The sequence below is a fragment of the Sarcophilus harrisii genome, chromosome 3 (assembly GCF_902635505.1).
Source record: "Sarcophilus harrisii chromosome 3, mSarHar1.11, whole genome shotgun sequence".
Classification (NCBI taxonomy): Eukaryota; Metazoa; Chordata; class Mammalia; order Dasyuromorphia; family Dasyuridae; genus Sarcophilus; species Sarcophilus harrisii.
In genome coordinates, this window is record NC_045428.1 from 86,032,466 (window position 1) to 86,058,929 (window position 26,464).

A 26,464-nucleotide genomic window follows, 5' to 3' on the forward strand; every position below is an offset into this window, starting at 1 on the left:
CTCTTGGAGATTTGAAATCATGTAGAATAGTTGGGTGTTCTCTCACCATCTCCTTATTTATACATTTTCTTCATACTATTTTTCCTTCTCCTCTTTCTAATCCACAGATACTTCTTTTCAAAGAAGAATATGACAAAAACATACAGTGAACATTTAAGTGCCTACAAGGTACTAGACACTGTTATAAGGACATAAAAATAAGAAAAAAGTCCATCACATTAATATAGTAGTATTTTCTCTAAACAACAAGCTTATTCCCTTTTGTCTCTGGCAAAAGGGGTGGGGGTCTTTCTTGGAGTTTTTCTTCTTCTTTCAATTCCTGTCTTGGTCTGGGAAATAGAAAAGGAATTCAAGTCACACCTCTGAATATTAGCAATCATTTATCCTTTGCCATTCTTCTGTAGCTCAGTTGGCCAAATGTATTCAGTTTTAGGTCTCTAAGCTTGCCAAAGTTTGGTAGCCCAGATAGGGTCTGGTAACACTGTAAGAGAAAAAGGAGGTGGCAGAAGCTGATGAAAGGAAAATAGTCCCAAAGCAAAAATGTTTTAACATTTTTGTGTTTATGTGTGGCACCTGCATTGTAACTTTATGCCACAAACTTTGTATGGGATAAAAAAGAAATTTAAACAAGTGAGATATAAAAATATTAGAACAAGCAGATGTACACATTCACACATCTATACTAATTCATGAAGAGAGGAAGAGGGATACTCCCAATGTCTTCCCCTCCTTTAATGTTTAAGTAGTAGTTTGATTAAAAACATAGGTTAACTTATGGTGAAAAAGAAATGCCTGTAGGTTAATAGCATCCTTTGGGGCAGAAGAAGGACCATGATTTCATTAGTGGCTATACTTCCCAAATTTTTCTTTTTTCTTCTGACAGACTTTGTAGCATTGGGCAAACCAAGAGATGCTGAATTTAATGTTCTCATTAAAATGGTAAAGAGGCTTTATTCCTTTAAGATTAAGACTATAATTACTTTATCTTTGTAAACTCAGAAAATTTTCTAGGACCTTTTGTGGTGGTATTTTCCTAATTTTCTTTGTTAGGAAGGACTTTGCGGATGGATTGAAGGGATCAGGTCCACAACTGCATTCCCCTGAGTAGTATCTTTGAACTACAGATTCATGAAATCTTAGCTTTGGAGATGACAAAATTGTCCAATCCAAATTCTCCCCATCAAATGGTATTTTTTCATGATATGCCTGAAAAATGTCCATTGAGATTCTGGGATACAATAAAAATAGTTTTTAAGTAAGAAAATTTGAATTTAAGTCCCTAGTCTGACATTTCTTAGTTACAAAGTCTATGTATGCTTCAGTTTTGCCATCTGTAAATTGGGGATAGTGCTATTTGTACTTTCTGTCTCACAGGGTCATTGTAAGCAAAACACTTTGTAACCCTTAAAACACTATATTAATGTAAGATATTATTAAATATGAGCAACCTTCTCTGAGGTCATGGAAGGATTGTGTTGTAGTGGGAGAGAGAACTGGGCTAGGTGGCAAGAAGTATTTGATTCAAATCTGGCCTCTGACTCTTATCTTGGAGCATTATTTATCCATTTGACGTTCTAGGAAGCTCTTTAGACTATAAGTTGCTGAGTAGTTGCCAATCTGTATTATTTGGTAGAAGGTTTTTCCTTAGAAAAATGTTGCTTTATGGATAAAAACACAAATCTTGATCCCTTCATCTTGAAGCATCCTTGAAACATGCTGTGATTTTTGAAAAGATTTTGTTCCCCCTAATACTGATCATATAACCTATTCCCTATAATTTCTACCTATGGGTCCTTGTTCTGTCTTGTAGAACCAAGAAAAACCAATCAAATGTTTATTGGTATGAGATATATTTTAAATTAGTGATTAACTCTGAAAGATACAGAAGATAGTGACCCCTACCCTTTGCTGCACTGCAGAGGTCAGGGATAAAACTGCATATCTTTTCAGCATTTTGCTATATATATTGATCAATTTGCTGATTTTTCCTCTCATTTTCCTCTTTTTCTTTTCTGTAAAATAGTTGTTTTTTTTTTTTTTTAATATGGGATAGTTACCTGGAAAAGATAGGTAGGAGAGGGATGCTAGGAGAAATGTAGACAAAGCAAAACCAAAAGCTATCAATGAAATTAATTTTTTTAAGTGGGAAAATTGTGATCATTTCCCCTTAAGTACTATCTTCACCAGACTATCCATCTCTATTTCTTTCTCTGATATGACATAATTTCAAGCCTCTTGACCATTCAAATAATCTTCTCTGAAAACTCTCTAGATTGTGAATTCCCTCATTAAAATATGATACCAGAACAGGATAAAATATTCCTGTTATTGTCTGATCAGGGCAAAGCATAGAAAAGCTATTACTGTCTCTCCTATTCTGTATGTATGTTCTATTTCTGTTCATGTGTTCAGAGACTGCATTGGCTTTTTGAAGGGCATTTCCAATCTGTGCTGACTGATTGAGCTTCCAGTGCCTTAGAATCCCCATGTCTCACACAAATTCTTTCTAGTCATGTTTATCCTGTACTATATCTGAGCAGATGATTTTTTGAACCCATGTATGTGTCTTTTTATTTTTAATAATGATAATAAAAAACTTGACATTTACATTTGCAAAGTTTTTCACATACATTATTTCATTTGACAGTTTTGTTGTGTTTAAAATGATTATGATCAAGATGGTGGGTGATTAAATTTAATATTATTAGAATTAGTCCATTGTTCTTATGTATTGAGGTTTTCTTTAATCCAGCATTTTAGGAGATCTTTTGAGGATCTTTCTCATCCTGATTGATTCTTTTGGGAAGTCAAACTAGGCCATTTTTGCCCCAGTTCTTATCTAGTCTCTAATCACTAACTAGGTCTTGCCTTGGATAGAATGAGACCTGGGAAAGACCTTAACTTAAAAAGGGCAAAGTCCCCCACTGTATCCCACCAGTTGTCCTGACCTATGTCTTGATATTGCACTCCATTGACTCTGGAGGAGAAAATGAGGCTGATGTCTGCACACCTCTGCCTCATTTAAATTCAATTCACTTGTGCCCTCATGATGTCATTGTCCTCTTCAAGAATGAAAGACTAACAATCGCAGCAATAAGATCTCCCTCCCAATTCTGTCATACATACACTTGATAAACTTGCCACTTATGTCTTCATTTTTTGTTTTTAAGTACAAATCAAAGCTGAGAATAGAGCTTCCAGAATAGACTCTTCCAGAATAACATTAGATGTTGTTTGTCCAGCTATTGAATTCTACTTTAAATCAGAATCTACCTTAATCTATTTTTTGTTAACCTCCAGCCTATGTTTTGTTCATTTGAGAGTGTCAGGAGGAACTTTGTCAAATATATTTCTGAAATGAGGCATATGTGGCATTCCCCTAATTTGCCAGAATAATAACCCTATTTTATTTTAAAGAAAGGAAAGGAAGTTAATTTGTTGTGGCTTTTTCTTAATGAATCCTTGTTGATTTGAAGTCATTGTTCTTTGAGTGCTCACAAACCATTTGTTTAATCGTTCATTTTAGAATTTTACTGAGAATCAAGGAGAGAGAAGCCCTCTGATCTCTGTACCTTGAAGATTCTAGTTTCTTGCCTTCTTAAAAATTGGGACAAAACTTTCCTGTTTCCATCTATTTCTCTTCTCTCATTTAGTGTGATTTTCTAACAATGTCATGACCTGTTCAGAAGTCTTCAGTAACCCCCTGTCTTGGATTAAATTCAGACTGCTCAGCTTGGCATTTTAGAGCCCTTTATAGTCTGGTTTCATCTGACCTTATTTTCACATTATCAGTTGTTTCATATAGACTCCCTTGTGTATTCTTCAGTGCAGCTAAACTAGCTTACCTGCCATCCTTTGAAGTTGGTGTTCTGCTTTGTCCCTGTTCTTGTAATGACTGCAGGCTTCCAATTGTGCCTGGAATACACTTTCTCTTCTCAAATTCTCTTAGATTCCTTTGCTCTCTCCAAAGTTCAGCTCAGGTCCTACTACTTAAAATCCTTGTTGATACTCTATTGTTACCATTCACCCTCACCTCAAATTATGTTCTATTTACTTCATTATCTGTTGTGTTCTCCAATAGAATGGAAGCTCCTATAGGATACTTATTAGGTGTTTAATAAATGCTTTGTAGATTGAATTTAACAGATTTTAGTGTTTTAACAATTGCATTTTTAAGTTCTTTGAGCAGTTTGGGATATTTTTTCCCTGGATCAGGTGACTTGAATAATTAGCAAAATAACTGTCATTTTCATTTCACCAATCATCTCTCCTTGCTGATTAGAATCAGGTCTAGAATAACTGTTTTGTTCACTGATTTCTCTTCTGTCTCAAAGAGTACATTATTAGCAAGGCAAATAATAATGTCAGGTGGTCTACTTTTAGCAGAGATTGGTCTCCATTACAAATATATCTCATTGCCAGCTTTTTGATCTGTTATAACAATTCATCATTTTGTGAAGATAGCTGTGGTATATTTCCTCTGCATTATTGCTTCTGTCTTTCTAGTTTATTGGCTCTGTAGATCTCTAATTCACTCTGTTTATTACCCATTCTCTTGTCATTGGTGAATATTGTTTCTATCTCTTTTCCTGGAGATTGTCTCTTGAGAATTACTAGGGTCCTTCACTGCTATTCCTCCTATCTTAGACTCACTATTCACTCTCTCTCTATCTATCTCTACTATCTAACCTAGAAGTTGCATTTTGGTATTCATCCTTCCTACTCCCTTTTTAGTTTAAGGCCCTCTTGAGATCAGCAAGTCTTCTAATTCATTCTTCCTGGCTCTGGATAGAAGTACTCTATCTTTGGCCAAGAGCCCATCATTCCTGTATCATACATTATGGTTCAGGAAGCCAACTCTTGTTCTCTAACACTGTCTTCTTAGCCAACTTGTCACTTACCATCTTCTCTTTTCTGTTCTAATGATCCAACTTTCAATCAGCAGCTATAATGAAAATACCACCTGTGTTTTGAAGTCCTTCAGGCGCTTGCCCCAAACTTTGTAATCATTAGGGATTATTTTCAAGTTGATTTTAGTGATAGTATTAAATCACAAATGGATCCCTAGAATTGGGTAATGACTGTCAGATTTCACAAATCTTGAATTTTTCTTTGTCATGTCCTGATTGCCATCCTTGGGAAGATATATCCCTAATCTAAGTCCTGAATTCTAGGTTTCAGTGCCAATAGGGATTGACCCATGAAATACCAGTCTTTCTTAGGCCCTAAGTTTGCTTCCTATTAAAAAAAAAGTCAGACTAAATGACAGGTATTTTTTCTGTGATCTCTGTGTTTGTGTGTTCAATGATATCCTAATGGCCTTTTTTTCTTTCCTTCTTAACTTACGTTGATATTCCTAAGGCTAGTCTGATCATATCATTCCCCTCTTCAATAAATTCCAATGACTTCATAGTGCCTAATACAGTTTCAACTGGCTTCATCCTATCCTGCCAAGCATATTATATCTTACTTCCTTCATGTACTTTATGGTCTAGCTAAACTTGACTTCTTATTGTTCTTCCCATATAGTATTCCATTTCACATCCCCACATCTTTGCACAGTAGACAAGCTGTTTGCTGTGCCTACATTACATTCTCTACTCACTGAGACTCTGGTTCAGGAGCCAACCTTTTACATGAGAGCTCTGATTTCCCCAGATTGTATTTGTGTTATATGTATTTATATGTGTTCATGCAGTTTCTTGAAAGTATATAATTTTATTAAGTCCAGTAACTCCTTTCCTTATAGTTTTGAATATCCCATCTTCACTATACTGTTTGGCAAATAGGAGGTGATAAATAAATGTTTGTTGGTTCATTGAGTGATTTGCTTCTGACAGCACCTGTTTTTCTACTGAAAATTATTAACAAAGATCCAGAAAAAATAATACCTCTCAAGCTGTTGATTGGTTTTCCACTGGTTTTTATTCCTTTTTTCTCCCTTACATTCTATTTATCCTTTGCTTTCCTCTTGGAGTATTCCATTCTGTCAAGGAATACTTCATTTAATTTGATAACTGGACATGTAATTTTATTGAGTGCAGCAGCTGCTTTCCATATGGTTTTGAATATCCCATTCTCACCATAGTGATTGGCAAATAGGAAGTGATAAATAAATGTTTTTTGTACAGAAAATTATTAATATATTATTATTAATTAATAAATAATAAAATTATTATTAATAATAATAAGTTACCTCTCAATCTCTAGATCCATTTTCCATGGAAAGAACGTCATGCTTGTAAACACCTCCAACTGTTGATTGAGTTTCTACTAGTTTTTATTCTTTTTTTCTCCCTCCCATTCTTTTTATCCTTTGCTTTTCTCATGGAGTATTCCATTCTGTCAAGGAATACTTTATCTTCTTTGATAACTGGAGATAGAGAAATAGCCCTCAGATTTTGTTTTGTTTTTAACCTTCTCTAGTATGAAAGCCACACTACATTGACTGCATATATGTTGATTTCTTTCCTGCCTTCAGAAAAAAACAAAAAAAAAAAACAAATATAATTTGACCTCTTCTATTTGCCAGAATAGTACCCATTGCCCTCCAGATACCTGAGATATTTAGCTTGTTGTGAAAATCATGAAAACTATTTGAAAGATACTTTAACTACAGAATTATGGGAGCCCCTTTGTTTCCTCCCTCCTTTCTATTCCTCCATCTTCCCTTGCTCAAACACTGGTCCCTCTACAGAGCACATGCTTGATTCTGCTTCTTTTCTATACTAAATAGGCTCCTTAAGGCAGACTTCCCCAGAGTTATGTCCTGTTATCTGGGGGAAATTTGTGCAGATTCTTCATTTAAGTAATTAGCATATTTTTGCTTCTACCATCACACCAACAGTATCTACAACTGAGAACCCTTTAAAAGATGGTCTTACAAATAATAATTAATTCCCATGAGTTTTCCAGCTCTTTCTTCCTCTCAACACTAACTGCCTTGCCTCTTCACTTCAGTTGGTACACTTTGGTCATTCAAGGCAGCAAATGCTTCATGGTTTTCTTCTCTGAGTCATTTTCACATTTGGTGCTTCCTTTTTTCTAGAATCTGTTGACTATTCTCAGTTTGAATTTGGAAATCCTGTTAAAGTTTTGGCTAGTATGCCACACACACACACACACACACACACACACACACACACTATGAAGAGTCATAATATTAGCTAGTTCATTCTTTGCTTTCTCTAGTTTTGCTTGACATAATATGGGATGATTTTAGGAGAATGCTAAAGATGGAACAGCTGAACTGTGAGGAAGTTTTGAGCCTCTGCCTGGAAAAGGTAAGAACTCCTCCTTCAGGAAACACAGATGGAGAAAGTGCTTGGAACTGGCACTGGGAAAAGATAGACTGCTCTCTGCTATTCTTCCCTGTCCCCAAGGCCCCAAAACCAGTTATGCCACAGCTGAAAAATACTGCTATAGAACTTTATGTAGTGAATACAGATGGTATGTAAAACTACTTCCTGGTAATGAATTGTAATGATGTAGAAATCAGAATGAAATGACAGAGCCAGAGCAGCAGTGTCTGTGTCTGGAAAACTGTCAAAGAGTAATTTAGGGGACAAAAAGATCAATGAATGCAGATGGCCTCTCTCTGGTTTTCTCATGCCTACAATGAAAAAAAAAAAGATGCTTGCTAGTATGGAAGCATTCTCTATAGTCTCAGGAATGGCAGCCGTAGCAAATGATTGATCTGACATATTTCTCTTCCCCTTTTCCAGTTCATCAATTTAAAAAAAATTAAGAAAAATTAATCATAGCATGGCTACGTTGGATGGCTCACTTGAATCCTTTGCTCTGAGTTTGAAGCAGGATTCTTTATTATTATTTTGTTTCAGGACTGTCTTTGAACTATCAAAATTGTAGCCTTTAAAGAGTCAAATTCCTTCTTTCTAATGTGGATATGGATCTTTATTAAAAATCTATGCATATCTAAAGGATGTAATTAAGCTGAAAGACAATGTAGCAGGCTAACTGCAGTTTATAATTTGGAGTGGTTTAGAACTGCTGATAGGTCAATGAAGACTTCTTTCTTTGGGAGTCATCAATCTTAAATCCAGAGATAGTAAAAGATAGGACATAAAAATGGATCTCAACTTTTTCCTAGACCATGAAGAAAAGTAAATTCTATTTTCTGCAACACTGCATATTGAATATCATGGATTTATTTTTAAAGCTCTTGCAAAACTCAAGAACAATTGCAAACCCAGTCTTCCCTAGGACTTCCACCCAGAGATTATGCAGTATGGATCCTAGGAATTGCTGTCCATGGACAATAGGGCATTCTTTTATCTGTTGAACCTCTGTATAAAGCACATGTAGGTATGTGTGCTTTTTTGAATTTTTGTCATAGAATTACTGATGTTGAACCCTGAACATCCCTAATCTAAATCCTGAATTCTAGGTTTCATTGCCGATAGGGATTGACTCATGAAGTACCAGTCTTTGTTAGGCCATAGATTTCTCAAGACATAGGTCCTATGTCAGAGTGGATCAGCTCCACAGCACTCTGAAGATTCCCATGGAATCTTGGTACATCTTGAAGTATGGACACGCTAGCTAACTCTTAATATAATGCAGAAAGCTGTACAACTGACCCCATCTTCATACTGTTCCATGCATATCTAAGTATAGAACTAAGTATAAACTGAACTGAGTACAGAACTGATCAAATACTTTTAATATTCTTAATAATAGTTTGTTTTGCTAAATCAATTTTGTAAGGAGTTTTCTTCCCATAATTTCTGTGTTGCCTTTTCCAAACTCTCCTGCAACATTCTCATTTTATTTCCCAGTTTTTCTTCTAACTTTTTTTAAAGATCCTTTTTGAATTCTTCCATGAGAGCCTTGTGAAATGGGGACCAACTCCTGTCACTCTTTGGGGATTCATCTGGAGATGATTTGCCTCAGAGTTTGAGGTCTGTTCCTTTCTTTCTCTATAAAAGCTATCTATGGTCAGAATTTTTTTTTGCTTTTTTGCTCATTTTTTAAAAGTTGAGGTCTGCTCTTAGGGCAAAGGGGAGATTGTCCCAAGCTTCCTCCACAGGCAACAATGATTTTCACTGCCCTATGCTGGTCCTGCTGACTTCCTTCCTGAGTTGGGTGGGTGTGGCCAAGAATCATTTTACTCTGGAGTTCAGAGGGTCAGTATTTGTCTTTTGTATTTATGTTGGATATCTCACAACTAATCTGCTGATCCACTGGCTTCTGAACCAAGAGAGTAGCGAACTCTGTTGTATTTTGGCTAAGAGCCTCCCAGTAGATTCTCCAGTGCTTGGATGCCACACCACCTTTTCTGAAATTCTTCCAAAATATCTTCTGCTGGAAATGTGTTACACTTCAAATATTTGTGGATTCTGTCACTCCAAAACCAGTTCAGAGGCTTGATCTGGTGTTGATTGGAGGGATGCCAGGAAGCATTTAGATAAAGACCTGTCTACTCTTTGCCACCCTTTAATAGTTTAATAGTTTGCTAGAGAAAATTATGGTTATGAAATATCTTATAAAAGCAATTTTCTTTGATCCTTATAGAAACTCTGAGGCAAGTTGTGTAAGTGTTGTCCTCATTTGACAGATGAAGAAAGTGAGCCTCAGAGAGACAAAATGGTTTACTTTTAAATTGTTAAGACGACTTTGACCCTAGATTAGATCCCTTAGTTTAATTTTCTTTCTTCAATTCCATGTGAATCTAATAATAATAACTCATGAAGTCCTTTCACACAGATGACTTTATGTGATGCTTCTAACAACTCTATGAAGTGGATAGGACGAGTAATAGAATTGCCATTTTATGAATGGCATATAAATAAACTATAGCCTAGAAAGCTTAACTGACTAATCCATGCTGACAGAGGAAGTAAAATTGGACTATGAAATCATGGGATTTGGGAGGTTATAAAGATCATTTAATCCAATTGATTTATTCTATAGATGAATAAACTGAGGCACAGAGTAGTGGAGTTTTTCTTCAAATTCTGGTTTCTCAAAACTTAGTTTCTTTTTATTGCATCATATTGTCTCATTAAGTGGTCAGGAAGGGGAGAGAAAAAAGCAGCCTGAACATGACTAATGGATGATTTCCAAAGATACACAGACTCTATGAATCACAGAAATTTCATAAAATCATGGAATTTGAGTGAGAAGAGAACCCAAGGCCATCTAATCCAATATAAGTAGTCATTTATCCTCTAATTAAAGACCTCACTTCATTGTGAGACAATTCTTTCCATCTATAGACAACTTTAATTGTTCTGCATTGTTGTTTCCCCATTTTTAGTCTCTTGAAGTCAACCTTTGCATTTTACGTTCATTGTTCTTCTTTTTTCCCACTCAGGTGAAACAAAATAAATCTAATCATCCTTCCACATGAAAGCTCTTTGACGTCTTGAAAAGTACTATTGGGCTTCCCTCTCTTGAATTGTTTTTTCTCCTTGGAAACCTTCAACTTATCCTTAATAGTTTCCAGTTTCCTCTATAATCTGGTTGATTTTCTCTTGATGTGCAAATATTCTTCCTAAAACTGAATATTCAGCCCAGAACTGAAAACAGTACTCAAGATATGGTGTGGGTAGGGCAGGATACATTGGGACTCATTCCTTACCCTGGGCACTGTGCCTTCATTATTGTGGTTATTAACTTTTGGGGAGGGGCTGCTTTGTCAATTTGTTGACTTATATTGACTCAAAGTACAGTGGAAAGTACAGCATGTCTGGAGTCAGAAGACCTGGATTCAAATCTAGCCTCAAAATTGTGCTTTCTGTGAAATTTTTTTACCTTTCCTGAATCTGTTTCCTCCTCTGAAAGATTAGATTAGAAGCCAGTGGATCTCAGATAACTGAGACTCTTTGATTTTAGATTTATGATCCAATTCACTAAAATTCTTAGCTTTCTTTTTTATCTATATGAATCTCCCATCCTTATTTGTTCATTTCTTATTTTCTTTTTAAACTTGTTCATTAAAGTTCATTAAGCCCAAACTAAAAACTAAATCTCTTCCTTTTATATATCTCCATATTGGTTCTTTTGAGATACTTTTAGACCCTAATTTTTTGATGTAGTACATTTATTTCTCTCTTCCAGCTTTGTGCCACCTGCAAGCACCTTACAATCAGTGCCATCCTTGGTGATTGATGCTATTTGATCTGAATAGGGCCAGAACCAGGGAATTCTTAAAAGATCATCCTCCAAGTTCATGTTGCTCCATTAATTATAAATCTTAGGGGCAGCTAGGTGGTGCAATATATAGAACACCAGCCCTGAAGTCAGGAGGACATGAGTTCAAATCTGGTCTCAGACACTTAACACTTCCTAACTATGTGACCCTGGGCAAGTCACTTGACCCCAATTGCCTCAGCAAAAAAAAAAAAAGAAAAAAAAAAGATAAATCCTATTAATCACTCCATTGATTATTCAGGGTGTCTCCAAATGTATAAGTGGATTTGCCCATTATTTTATGTTTTTGGACCAGTTAAGAATCTACTTAATTATTCTATTATTCTTCTTATTTCTGGAATGCTGTCTTCCCCCCAATTTCTCCTGTGGACTTCCCTGACTTCCTCTAAACCTATCTAAAATCCCATCTTCTGCAGGAAGCCTTCCCTGATTAATTCCAGTGTCTTTCTTCTATTAATTATCTCCTATCTTATTGACTCAGTAGCTAGAGGCAGAAAGTTCAAATCAGGCCTCAGATACTAACTACCTATGTAACCCCAGGCAAATCATTTAACCTCTGCCTTAATCCCCTGAAGAAGGCAATGGCAAACTATTCTAGTATCTTTGCCAAGAAATCCCACATATATGTATATATGTGTGTGTTTTTTCTTCCATTAGATTGTAAGCTCCTTGAAGGCAGGGATTTTTATATGCTTAGCACACAGCACAGTACCTAGCACACAGGAAGCATTTAATCAATATTTATTTGTTGATTAATCATCTAAACCACATCTCCATCTTTTTCACATGCCAGATTCTGCCAAATACCTCACTGAATGTGATGTGAGATAAAGAATAAGACTAAGTTCCTTAAAATTGTCTCAGCCACCCTTCTCTACTCATTATTTCCATGGTGTCAGAAAAGTCAAGGCTAGAGAAGAATTTTTATCTCATTAATGTAGTACATTTCTAGTATGTAGCTATGCCAGGACACCTGGGAATTAGTGATTTACAATTCTGTAATAGATACAGACTCAGGAGCTTTCCAAAATCATGATTCAAATTAGAAAAATAGTGTATTCCTGATCATTTTAAAAAACGTTGAATTATGTCCAGGATTTAAAATATCCCCACATTGTTTCCTAGCAATTTCATTTATCTCTGATTGTGTTGTATGATTCAAAGAGATGCTGAATTTCCCTCACAAGGAGAGCCCTCATATATCTTTGCCAAGGGAAAGCTTATTTTTATCCTTATTTTCTCTAAAGTTAATGACAGTATTTTATAATAGTGTTTTTCATTGATTTACTTGACTATAAGGGAATCTCAGGTATCTGCAACTCTTGGGGAATAAACTTTTGGATAGTTGAGTTTTTTAGATAGTAAAAGTTTCCAAACTCTTGAAATTCCATTTATTTTTTCTTTTAATCATTTTTGATAAGCATGATATCTATGTTCCATCTATGTCATTGATATATATGTTGAACATAATAGGGTTAAGAACAGAGTCTTGGATTACCTCATTAAAGTCACCTTTCTAAAATGTTTTATATATCTTCTCTGCCTTCTTCTGCTGAGTATACTGTAATTTAATATAATTTAATCATTCATTTGTGAATCATTCATTGTGAGGGTCATCATTATGAACTCAACTATTGTTCTATGCATGCCTTTTCAGGATGGCTTTAAGATTTATTGAAGGGAATATTTGCCTATACGTTAAATGACTCTGGATTTCTGTGATTTGGAGGATCTCATGCCTGCTTTTTATTTCTCTCTGTCTTCTATCACTGCTAGTTCTCATCTCTGGTCAGTTTGCTTGTAACTTGCTCACTTCCTCCACTTCATCACCAGTAAATCCATCATCATGTGGATTATATCAGATTTGGTTCTTGTACATCATGATAACTTCAACTCCCTCTACTCTTGTAATTAGAGGTCTGGAAGATAGAGGAAAAATACTTCCCAAAGTCTCTATTTAAAAAAAAAGCTTTTGAAGCCAGCCTGCTCTTCATTTCCACCTGTTACATTCTTTGGATTTGATTCTACCATCATCGTGCCCCATTTTCAGCTTTCTTTTCTAGATTGTAAGATCCTTGGGGGTAGATTGTCTTTCTTTTACTTATTTGTATTCTCAGCATTTAGCATAAAGTCTGGGACATAGTAGGTGCTTAACAAATATTTATTGCATTGAACTATATTCCACATCAGTGAGGTGATAACTCTCTATTCATTGATAGAATATTTCTCCTCCATAATGAGTTGGTATTTATCTGCCTCATTTGAGACTTGCTAAGCTTTGGGATTGGACAAATAAATATAAAAAAATAATAAAAAAATTGTTCAAGTGCTACCATTTTGGATCTGTATTTTCCTTCATTTATTAAGTCTTCTACTTTAGGCTCATTGTAGTAGTTCTTGGTCTGTGGAGTTTTTCTGATATGCCACCGGAAAAAAAAAAGAAATGACTGAAATTTATAAAGGACACTAAGTTGTTCCATTGTGCTTGGAAAAAAAGCCTGGGATGACCTTATCTCATCATTTTCTATATTGTTTATTGTTCCATGTTCCATGTAGCAAATAGGACCTGGGATTTTCAACATTCTAATATTCTTCATCTATTCATTAAGTAGTAATGTATAAAGCTTCCTATCGAGGACATTAAGTGGGGGTTTTTGTGTACTTCATTGTGTCTTCCTTTGTCAAGAAGCAATCTGTTAACTCCTGCCTGTGTCATTCATGAAACTTGTACTGGTAATGAGGAACATTTCAGTCATTCTAGGAAGGTTTTTGGTATTTGCACAAAAAGGGATAAAACTAACGAAGGATAGGATTCATTTGGAGGGAAAAGCAGTCAGGGAAAGAATACCAAGAATAAAAACCTTTTTTCAGTCCATTTTATATCTTTGTACCTTTTCTAGCAAAACCAGCTGAATATACCTGACTTGTCCCACTGCTCAAAAATTTTTTTTCCTGCCTTTGCCCTGGCAGTATGCTAGCAGAGACCGGTACCTCCCAGTGGCATATTCTGTTTCCTTTGAACAGTACAGGAGTCCAGTCCTTGTTTCTATCATGTCTGTACTCTTTGCTAGGAAGGACTGGCTGTGTGCTGATAACAGAGATTTGACACTGGGGAGGAAAGAAGAGCAATAAAAGAAGTCAGGAATGGAAATGTGTGAATATTAATGGATGAGACAGAAAAAGTCACAAAGGAAAAAAAAGAAAGTAGAAAGACACCTTTTTGGTCCACCTCTTCCCCCTCCTCCTTCTTGGGGAGAGAGAGTAGGGAAGAAAGAGAGAAAGAATAAGGTAGTTAAAAAAAAAAGTATGCAGGCTAGAAGAAGGAGAAAAAGGTAGTGAATTGGAGCATAAGGAACATAGAAGGTGGCAAGGGAGGAGGTAAATGATTTAGAGACCACAAGAGTAAGGGAAGGGGACAGGAAAAAGGGTAAAAAAATTTTAGTATAAAAGGAAAAAGAGATGCGTGTAAAGAGGGGTCCACATCTTTTGGTTGTCTTGGGAAATCTTCAATTGCATCCTGTGTTACACCTGCCAAATAGCTAGTATGTCTTACCGAGCATAAATTTTTCTGACTTTTATATTAACTTTAATGGGATTCTCTTTCTGATTCCTGGATGACTGGTTGCAGTTTCACTGACACTTTGTGAGATCAAAAAAAAAAAAAAAAAAGCAAGTGCCAGGCCTTGGTTCTGTCCTGTGTGCCCCTTTGCAATGTTCTCTAAACTTCTGAACCTGTGCCATTTGCATTTGATGTTTGCCAGTCCTATTTGCCAACAGGGAGAGTTAGTTGAAAGGGAAAAAATAGTCCTAAGACTTGTCATATTTATAGCAATTACATGAGAGAATGTTGAACAGATAGAAGTATACCAATTACTTTTTAAAGAGAAATTCCCTTTTGTAAGCAAACTCCTTGGCTATTATGTAAGGACTACAAATGATGATTTCTAACAAAGAAATCATCAAGAATCATAAAATTAACAATGGGATTTATAAGCAAATGTCTTCCAGTAAAGCTGTTTAACCTCTTTCAGCTTCAATTTTGTCATCTATATAATATGCTCATGTTAACTTCTTGCACAGAGTTGTGATATGAACATTACTTTGTAAACCACAATAGACATTTGTTATTAAAACATACTAGTTCATTATAGTTATTGGTATGGTTGGAATGATTGGCTTTGTTTAATAACTAAGACTTTTTAGTCAAGACATAGGTTGTAGACCCTTCATAAAATTTGATTCTTTCTGGATATGGTCTCCAAATGCTCTCTACTCTCTCTTTTGGGATTCTTAGCGTTTCTTTAAATTGTTGTGTTAACCGCTGACTATCAGCCAGTAATGTTCTTAAAGTTTCTGGTGACCTCTAATGTGGGAAACAAAAAGTAAGAAATGGAGTTGTGATATCACTGATTTAGCCAACACTTAGATGAACAAATGCTATCTACTAACTGTATGTATTGGAGAAATGGTGTAAAGGTACCAGAAGTGGTAATATGGAGTAGAAATATAAAAAAGTTTTGAGAGAGCATAATTGTAAATGAATATTAAATTTGATTCATGACATGGAGCAACCATGACACAAACACCTATAACAGATAACAGAAATTTACTCTTTTATTACTTGAGTAGTACACAGGATCAAACCAACCAGAATTAAGCAAGGCAGAGTCATAGGTGATTTGAGCATTTTCCCCAAAAAGGCGAACACGATTTTTAAAGTCTCAGGGGAGCAGGAAGAAACAAAGAGGGGGATCTAGGAAGTAAAAAGGATGTGTATTAAGATGTTGAGGCTGTCTTAAAGATGAGTTTCCATCAAGGCTAACTCAAATATGCTAAGCAAGCCTGAGAAAACTTGAGTTCCCATCATGGTTGACTAAAGGAACAGGATGGTCTGTTTTAGCATTTCTAAGAATAAGCTGTCCAGCCAACAAGATGATACAGAGTTCCCATCACTGGTATGTTCTACATACATACATATAGTCTGTAATTGAGTGTTAGACTAGAGTCACCTGGAACACTGAGATGTGTTCAAAGTTACATAGTCAGTATGTATTGGAGGAAGGGTCCAAACTCACGTCTTCTTGCATTTTACGTTGATTCTGAAATACTAATGATTATAAAAACTTTGACGCAATACTTTATAGTCCTTAGAACACATTCACTGAAAATTTCAGAAAATGCCATGCTGAAAGTTTCAGAAAACTTTAACTTATCTTCTCTACATTTGGGTAATGCGGACATTCATTGCTTTTGAGTAGCATCAGAATTGAGAAAAAGGAATCCTTGTGTTTGAGAGTTATTTTAGATCTAAATCTTAATGAATCTCACAGCACAACTTAATTTGAATTCCTGTACAATTTGGGGAGGGGGACAGGAGAGAACTGGGACTGTGCTATTTAGTATAGCAGCTAGCAATGAAGAGATATATTATTCTTGGGAAGTTTTTAAAAAATGATATACTATATTTATGTTAGGACTTTCACTCTTAGTGACTGCTAGAATGTTAATATCTTTCAAATAAATTCTTTCAAAAGTAATCAGTAGGAATTACTATAAATAAGAAAGGGCAATATCCAATACCCAGTCAGTCAAAAAACATTTATTAAATGTTGTGGTTTTTGCTAAGCTCCATGTAAAGCAATGTGAATACAAATACAAGCAAAATTTTTGATTTCCTTCACAAGATAATTGTACAATATTTCAGAGTCTGATTCTTTTTGTACAGCAAAATAACGTTTTGGTCATGTATACTTATTGTGTATCTAATTTGTATTTTAATATATTTAACATCTACAGGTCATCCTGCCATCTAGGGGAGGGGGTGGAGGGGTAAGAGGTGAAAAATTGGAACAAGAGGTTTGGCAATTGTTAATTCTGTAAAGTTACCCATGCATATATCCTGTAAATAAAAGGCTATTAAAAACAAAACAAAACAAATACAAGCAAAAAGACAGTTCTTTCCCACAAGAAATTTACATTCTAAAGTGAAAGATAATACATTAAAGGCAGCTGAAAAAGGATAAAATAAGAGAGAGAAAAAAGGCACAATGGTGAATTGTGAGAGAGTACAGACTAGTGAGAAATGAGGAGATGGTTGAGTTGGTTACTTCCTTTACATGGAGATTCTGGGAAGAGTAATACAATCAGAAGAAGAGTCCAAGGAAGAAAGGGCATTTTGGATATGCAAATTCCAGGACCAGATTAAGTATCTATGATGAAGAGTTTTCTGGATTATGGTGAAGACCCAGTGGGAAATGAATCTGTAAATTCAATCTTTGACATGTTTACAGAGTTTTCTTTGAATGAAATATTTGTTTTAACTTTGTATTACTTTTATTTTGCAGGTCATTGGCCATCAATTTGACATCTTTAAGTTATATGCTTCACTGAGTCTGGAAAGAACAGTCAGTAGCCAGGTAAGTGTAAAGTATATATACACACATACACACACACAAATACATACACATCCCCTCTCTCTCTCTCTCTCTCTCTCTCTCTCTCTCTCTCTCTCTCGTTTTCTCTCTCCCTCTCTCTTTTTCTCTCTTTTTTTCTTTCTCCCTCTTCTCTTCTCTTCTTTTCTCTTCTCTTTTTCTTTCTTTCCTTAGCACCAACATCTGCAAAGGCAGATTTTCAGTCTTAGAGACTTGACAATTCTGGCAATCACTTCACTACCACCCTTTTATAATATGTTTTCAAACCTACCATGACAGAATTAGGCCAAATCATAGATGAAGGTGGATGTATAGTAAAGTATCTCCATCAGTCACTTGTCAGCAAATATTTATCAAATGCCCAAAGTCATGTGGAATCATGGAATTGTTAGAGCTGTGAGGAATTTCTGAAGTTATCTCATTCAACTAGACTCCTCACCCCAGTATTTTACACCTGAAGATACTTTATGTACCCATTCTTGGGCCAAGAAAGATTAAGTAGATTAAATGACTCATTTTAGATCACACAGAGAAATATACAGCAGAGCTGAGAGTAGAAGAACCTTAGCTCAGAGTTTCCTTGTAATTCTCTTTCTGTCATAGCATGTTGCCCCAAACCTTGCCATCGGTGTACTGTCTGGGAGGAGACAGGGGATTTGGGTTCTTTCTTGATGGGCACAGAGCATCCAGGATAGAGCTGTCAGTGTTTGTTGACTTAATATTGGGCTGGGTATATCCATCTGTTTAATATTTACTCTGAGTATGAATAGTGCAGTGTCTACTTCATTTAAAAGTCCTTTCTGTTGTGTGTTCCTTTGTCTCAGGCAACTGTTCTAAATTTTCCTTGCATTTCTCCCCTAACATACACTTATGCCCCATAGCTCTTCAGACAGACAGATTCATCAGGTTCAGACAGATCATCAGGTTTAATTTTCTATTAACCTTTATTGTCTGGGTTCACCTCCCAGTTGTCTTCTTGAAGGATTAAATAATCCCTGTTTGGTCATTTTCCTTTTGGGATATAAAAACATTATCCTATTGATTATCTCTGTTGAACTGAAACAGGGCGTGGCAACCTGTAGGCAACACCCATGGGCTAAAACTGGCTAAATAAATGTCTGAGAGATCTTTTATTTTTCTTTTCTTTTTTTTTTAATAATTTTTATTTTTTATAATTACATGGAAAGACAGTTTTTAATATTTGTTTAAAAATTTTGAGGTATGAATTTTCTCTTTCTTTCACCTTCCCCCTCTCTAAGACAGTAAGCAATCTGATAGTTTACATATGTGGAATCATGCAAACTATATTCCCATATTAGTAATGTTGTGAAAGAAATAGACTAAAAGAAAAAAAAACACATACATAAAAGTAAAAATTAGTAAGCTTCAATATGCATTTAGACTCCATCAGTTCTTTCTCTGGATGTGGATAGCATTTTTCATTATGAGTCCTTTGGAATCATCTTGGATCATTGTACTGCTGAAAATAGCTAAGTCATTCACAGTGGATCATTAAACAGTATTACTGTTACTGTGTACAAGGTTCTCCTTGTTCTTCTTGCTTCACATTGCATCAGTTCTTGTAAATCTTTCTAGGTTTTTTCTGAAATCAATCTGATTGTGTTTTCTTATAGCATAATAGTATATTTCATTACCATCATATACCACAACTTGTGCAGCCATTCCCAATTGATGGGCATCCCCTCAATTTACAATTCTTTGTCATCACAAAAAGAGCTGCTATAAATATTTCTTGTACATATATATCCCTTCCCATTTTAAAAACATTTCTTTGGGATACAGACATAGTAGTAGTATTGCTGAATCAAAGGGAATGAAGTTTTATACCCCTTTGGACATAGTTTCAAATTGCTCTCCAGAATGGTTAGATTGGTTCACAGATTCATCAAAAAGACATTAGTGTTACTTTTCCCCCCGCATCTCGAGACTTCAACATTTATCATTTCCCTTTTCTGTCATATATCTCAGAATTGTTTTGATTTGAATTTTTCTAGTCAATAGTGATTTAGAACATTTTTCCATCTGACTATAGATAGCGTTGATTTCTTCATTGGAAAACTGCCTATTCATATTCTTTAACCATGTAAGAGAGATCCCTTGCGTTATATGAGATTCCCTCCCATATTTTTTTTTGGGAGGAAGGGTGGTAGCAAAAAGTGGAAATTAAGTGAGTGTCTGTCAATTAATTAAACAAATTGTGATACATCAACATAATGCTAGGGTACTATAAAAATGACAAATGTGAGGAATTTGAAGAAACTTTGGGAGACATACAAATTGACACAGAGTGAAGGAAGCAGTATTAGGAAAACAGTATACAAAATGAGTATTATAAAAAAAAAACAAAAAACAAAATGAGTATTATAATGTAAATAAAAAGAACAAGAAAATGAAACTGAATAAGGAATAAAGTGACCAATGGGGATCCTTAAGAAGAGATAAGACATTGTACTTTTCTCCTTTCAGTGGAAATGTGAGATACTGTGGGTGTGGAATCATATACCTGCAGTCAGATACAGTTGATGTGTTTGTTGTTTTTTTGCTGATTGAAAAAAATTATATAAGAAGGGGAGGCTCACTGAATGGGAGGAAAGTAGGGCTATACTAAAAAATGAATGCAATGTAAAGACAAAAGGGTAATAAAACTTATCTTCCTCCAAAAAATAACCATTCTTATCATTCTGTACATAGATTCACATAGATTCCTGTCAATGATGGCTATTTAAATTAAGTTTTATGATTTGGCTGTTTTTGCAATCCTGCCCCTGAACTTTTTATTTCAAAGCCAGGAAGAGTTGCCAGCAGGTATTGCGAATAGATGAGACAATTGGCATGTGTCCATACTGCTTCTCATTGCTCTTGAACTTCCGGAGCTCCTGTGACCCCGGATTTGTAGGCAGGATCAAATATTCCTCTGAAAGCAGAGTAGGGCAAGAGGATAGGAAGAGGGCAGAGTCATAAATCTGAGTAGTGAACCAGGGCCAGGATTAGTTCAGGTGAGGGATTTAGAACATTCTTGAGCCAAGTAGTTTGTATTGTTTCCTCTCTAGCATCACAGATTCAAGCCTAGAAGAGAGCTCCCCTAAAGGAATTCATTCTTTTTTGTCTAAACTCTTTTAAACTGATCCCCCTTAACTTGTCTCTTTTCCCTTCTAATTGATTTAACATATTTTATTGTATATTTTTTCATAATGTATTGACCCAAGGTCATTGTTGATTTTTTAAATGAATAATTTATTTTTAACATTCATGTAAAATTATAGTTCCAAATTCTGTACTTCCTCCTACCCATGGTGAAGGTGAGAAATATGATATATGAAACAGTTTTTAAATCTTGAAGGACTATATAAATGTCTGATATTCCTGTCACTACCACCACCATCATCATCATTAAGATAGTATTGCATTGTGAATACAGAACTCATCCAAAAACCAATAAGGAAGATTTAGATTTAAGTTCTATCTATAATGCCTACTGAATGATGTCTATGATGATCCTGGCCTATCCTTAATCTGTTAAAGCTCTAGGTATGTTTCTAAGCTGTATGTTACAAAGAAGGTGCTCACCTCTATTGGGAGAGGGAATGCCCTCACCTGGGAGTGCCTACAGCAATGAAATCACATGTAAAATAAAACCTTGTATCTTTCTCCTTTCAATGGAAATATAGAGTATTTGGTTGTGAACTATTGGGTCTCCTTTCAGATACAATTAGTGTGTTTGCTATTTTTTGCTGATTTAAAAAAAGTCTTTGAAGGGAAGGCTCACTGAATACAAGAAGGATTATATTGAAAAAATGAATTTGATGGCCCTCCCCATCTCTATTATTAGTTATATTTAGTTTATTGCATTTCCTTGTTCAAAAGCTTTCATAGATTCCTCCTTTGCTTTCTGAATATGATCTATACTCTCAACACATTCAGTACCTTCCCAGATTCTGTGCTTTTGCTTACAACATGTCATTCTTCTGAAATGTCCTCCCCTCATCTCTCTCTATTGAAATTCTACTCTATCTTCAAGACACAGGTCAAATGCTCTGTCTTCTGGGAAGTCTTCTGGATACTTTCAGTAGAAGGTGATGGCTCGCTCTGAACTAACACTTTGCTACCTTTATATTTGTATATATGTGTATATATATGAATAAAATGTAAATATCCCATATATTTATATGTGTAATATATATTATATATATGACATAATATATATTTACATTTTATTTATTTGCACAGAATTATTAAGTAGCTAGGATAAAGCTTCCTGATCTGAGTTTTAAGTCTCATCTCCCCAACCAAATCATTAGATCTTTGGGGACAAGCACTTCTATCATTTATCATCTCACTTCATCCCCTTGCCAGGGGATAATGAAATATAGGGGAAAGTATTCTGGACTTGGAGTCAGCAGAGGTAGGAGTTTGACTCCCGTTTTTAACACTTAGTCACTTAACTTCTCAGAGTCTCAGTTTTCTGATCTTTGAAATAAGGATAATGAAAACACAACTTTGCCAACATCAGGGTCCTTTAGAAAAAAGAGCTTTTCAAATCTTAAATAGCTTTGTCAACATGAATTATTGTTATTATAGCAGTCATATCTGACTTAACTTGGGTGTGATTACATCTTCTCTTTTGTTACGTGGGAATAACAGTAGCACCAAATTCACAGGATAGTTGTGAGGCTCAGATAAAATAACATGGAAAGTATTTCACAAACTTTGATGTGCTACAGAAGTACTAACTTATCCTTATTTGTAGTAGCAATTGTAGCAACAGCAGCAGCAGTAGAAATAGTAGTAGTAATAGTAGCAGAAGTAGTAGTAGCAAAAGTAGTAGTAGTAGTAGTAGTAAATAGTGATAATGGAGGTGGTAGTAGTAGTAGTAATAGTAGTAGTAGTAGTAGTAGTAGTAGTAGTAGTAGTAGTAATGGTGGTGGTGGTGGTAGTAATAGTAGTAGTAGTAGTAATAGTAGTAATAGTAGTGGTGGTGGTGGTGCTGGTGATGATTGTGGGCTAGCTGAATCAAAGGATATGCAGTTTAGTGACTTTTGGGGCAGAGTTCCAAATAATTTTCCATAACTGGTCAAAGATATATTAATTCTTACTGACCACTGCCTTTGATGTGGTCTATCTATCTAAGCCTATCTAAGGTGTGGTCAAGTTTATCTAAGCCATACTTCCTTGAATAGCATCTTGTAAATAGGAGCTAACTGGTCCCCTAGAAAGGAAATGTATAGTGTTCCTGGATTTATTTAACATTCCCCTCTGGGTGTAAGCCACTTTCTTGTTAGCCTTCTCTGCTGGCACTGCACATTGAACTTAGTATATAAATGCTGTAGCCATCAGTACATCAAGATTTCCTTCCAGCTAATTCAGTACCATTTAAATCATACTTAGCTAGGGCATTCTTTCTCCCCAACTGTATCACATTGCACTTATTAAATTTCACATTCTCTTTCCCAGCTTTAATATATAAAAGTGATCCTGAAAAAGATCTATTCCATTTGTGTCTTCTTCCCCATCTTTTTGCCTTCTTTGGACAGAATTATTTGAATTTATCTTGTGAGTTTGGGAGTTGATAAAGATATTGGAGTACTTGTCTCATAGTAAAACCCTGAGAGATCTACTCATTATGGATGTTTATTTGAAAGAAAGATTATTTCTGGCACAAAACACTTAGGCTATTGTCATTTCCAAATAAGAATTTATTTTCTTACCAGAGAAAAAGGTAGTGCTTATAGAGGACAAGAAATATGTTTTATCCAATGTGTGAACTACTATCTGGAAGTAAGGTGGGTATCTTTCGAAGTTGTGCCAAGTCTTTTAGAAAGCTGAGATATCTTTTAGTGGAGGTACGCCCAAGCTGGAATCTTGACCATAAATACTTGACGAGTTGAAGGCCATGGTAGGATGCCATTTTAATAAAAGAGATATTCTGGAACTTGGAAATCACTGCAGTATCCTGGTATGAGGGGATTGGATGATCTCCAGGTTCCCCTCTAACTGTAGTTCCTTATGATTGTAGGATTATAAGTCCCAGGTTCAGAGCAATGGGATAATATCAAACTTGACAATATGGGGTTTTAATAATATTTAATGATAACAATAGCTAGCATTTATATATTACTTTAAGGTTTATGAAGCACTTTTTGAACATCTCACTTGATCCTTACCACAACCTTAGAACGTAGATTAACTATCATTATCTTCATTTTATAAACAAAGACACCGAGGCAGACACAAGTGACTTGGCCAGGCTCACTCAGCTAGTACACACCTGAAGCTGGCAGTGCAGTGGATACCAAAGCACCAGGTTTTAAATCAGGAAGACTCATTTTCATGAGGTCAAATATATCCTGAGACACTTGTTAGCTGAGTGACATTGGATAAGTCATTTCAACTGAAGATGAAAATGGCACCCAACTACAGTATCTTTTTCAAGAAAACCCCAAATGGGGTCACAAAAAGTCATTGAAATGTTAACAATACCAAAACATTCCTATTTCAAAATCCAGCACTCTAACACTGTGTAAACTAATCGCCTCATTTTTTATACTTTTAAAAGAAGCAGTCACAGTCATAAAACTTTAGAACAGGAAGGACACTTAAAAACCATCTGACCTGTAGTCAAGTTGGATTCTCACTGAAGTGACTTACCTGAGGGTACCTATCTGATTACTGCAGAACCCAATTCTCATGACTTCTATTCTAGTGCCTTTCCACTCTACCAAACTAACAATAAGAATAGCAATAACAAATAATACCTATTGGTATGAATTTCCCAAAATATAAAATTTACTTTCATAGATTAGTTTCAATTAAACAAATAAGCATTTAGTAAATATACTGACTAAAAAGGAAACTAATAATATTGAAATAGTTATCAAAATATATAAAAAAAAATCAAAATCACAGATCACTTGGAATCTAGCCACAGTCCTAGTACACCTTAATATACGAGGAGTCTGAACTTCAGCTTAAGAATCCGTGGTGCAGACCAACAGTTGTATGAACCATGACTTTTAATTAGACTGATAAAATTGATCTTAAATTCTTTTATCTTTATTGAAATTTTTCTCACATAACTTTCTAAATATACTAGTGTAGTCTATAATTTCACATTTTTATGCTCCAAGAGAGTTGTTTTTTTCTCTATAGTATTTTATTTTTTCCACATTCATATAAAGATAGTTTTCAGCATTCATTTTTTGTAAAACTTTGTGTTCTAAATTTTTCTCTCTCTCCTTCCCTTATTTTCCCCCTCCTCAAGACAGCAAGCAGTCTGATATAGGCTAAATATATGCTATTCTTTTAGACATATTTCCATATTTGTCATGTTGTACAAGAAAAATTAGAACAAAAGGAAAAAGCACAAGAAAGAAATAAAAAACAAAAGGTGAAAATACTATGCTTCAATATATATTCAGTCTCCATAGCTCTTACTTTGGATGTCATTGGCAATTTCTATCCCATAATTTACTCAATGAGGTTTGTTTCAGAACTGTTACATTAGAGAAACACTGTAGTGTTACAAGGGGATTTTAATAATAGAAATAACCTTTGGAAGCAAAAATCTTAAAAGTTTGGATTTTTAAATAGTTTTAATATGATGACAGTGATATGTGACTATTAATGAAGGGATAATAGTGTACTCACATGGTAAGTACTTAATAAAGGTTTGCTGACTGATTAATTGACTCTCCTAGATTTCCTCCTACCCCTTTAATTGTATGTTCTCAGTGACTTTCTTTCATTATTTTCTCTTATTCCACCCATTTAATATAGTCCTTCAGTAAAAGAATAACTTTCATTTTATTCCCTATTCACACCCTCAGTGTTGACATCCACTCCTACTCCTGTCCACTTCTTTGGTTTTAGCTCTGTTATCTCAGAACTCTAAGAACTATATTTTGCATATATTGATTTCCTAATTGCCTGCTGGACATTACTTTTATGTCTTATTGGAAACTCACTATATCTCAAACTGATGTAATCAACACCCCCTTTCAAATCATCTCTTCCTCCTAACTTCACTCTCCATAATTGGCAGCATAATTCTGCTAACCAATGAGATTAAGGCATACATATGACTTCAATTTTTCTTTTACTTTAGGTCTTTTTAGCCCTCAAGATTCTCTTGATTACCTGTCTTTCATAACTGTATTTCTGTTTCCTTCCATTGCCACCACTCATCACTCCTTGCCTGGACAATTGTGGATCCTGCCTAACTAATTTCCCCACATCCAAGTTCTTGCTACTCCAATCCATCTTCCATCTTGTCCTCAGAGTATCCTTTCTTAAAGATACTACCTGGATCCTGTCACTCAACTGAGGTACAGTGTATAAAGGAAATAACATTTTACTTAAGTAAGAAGACTCAGGTTTTAATTCTGACCCTACAAAGTCATTTCATCTCCTCTAAACCTCAGTTTTTGCAAGTGTAAAAATGGAGATATAATGCTTGTGTTATTTACCTTATGTGAGTCAATATGGTATCAAAAGCTGTCCACAAAGTCAGAAATACTTAGATCAAAGTCCCATCATCATCACGTATGACTGTTCATCCCAGACAAATTATTGTTAAACTCTCAGCACCTTAAAAATTCTGTAAGACTTTCTAAGTTTCTTAGAATATTCTAATTGTTGGAATAGTAGAGGAATTTCCTTAATGGGAATTCTACAGTTGGATCCTCAAACAAAAGAAATTAAAAGAAAAAAACCCAACAACTCAAGAATTTCTTTGAGTACCAAATTAGATAATGTAAGTAAAGTGCTTTGAAAGCTGTAAAGATCTATATAAATGTAAGCTTGTTGTTGTTTTTGTTATCATTATTGTAAGGAAGACTTTT

The 26,464-nt window shown here is 35.1% G+C and overlaps 1 protein-coding gene across 6 annotated transcripts in view; it reads left to right on the top strand.

The window, feature by feature from the left end:
* The window catches only part of ENOX1 (ecto-NOX disulfide-thiol exchanger 1), a 663,627-nt gene that overhangs the window by 105,641 nt on the left and 531,522 nt on the right, over nucleotides 1–26,464 (top strand). For all 6 annotated transcript variants that reach the window (XM_031958417.1, XM_031958412.1, XM_031958413.1 and 3 more), the window contains exon 2: nucleotides 17,520–17,591. The gene's annotated coding sequence lies outside the window, so the exon portion shown is untranslated. The remainder of the gene's footprint in view (nucleotides 1–17,519; nucleotides 17,592–26,464) is intronic.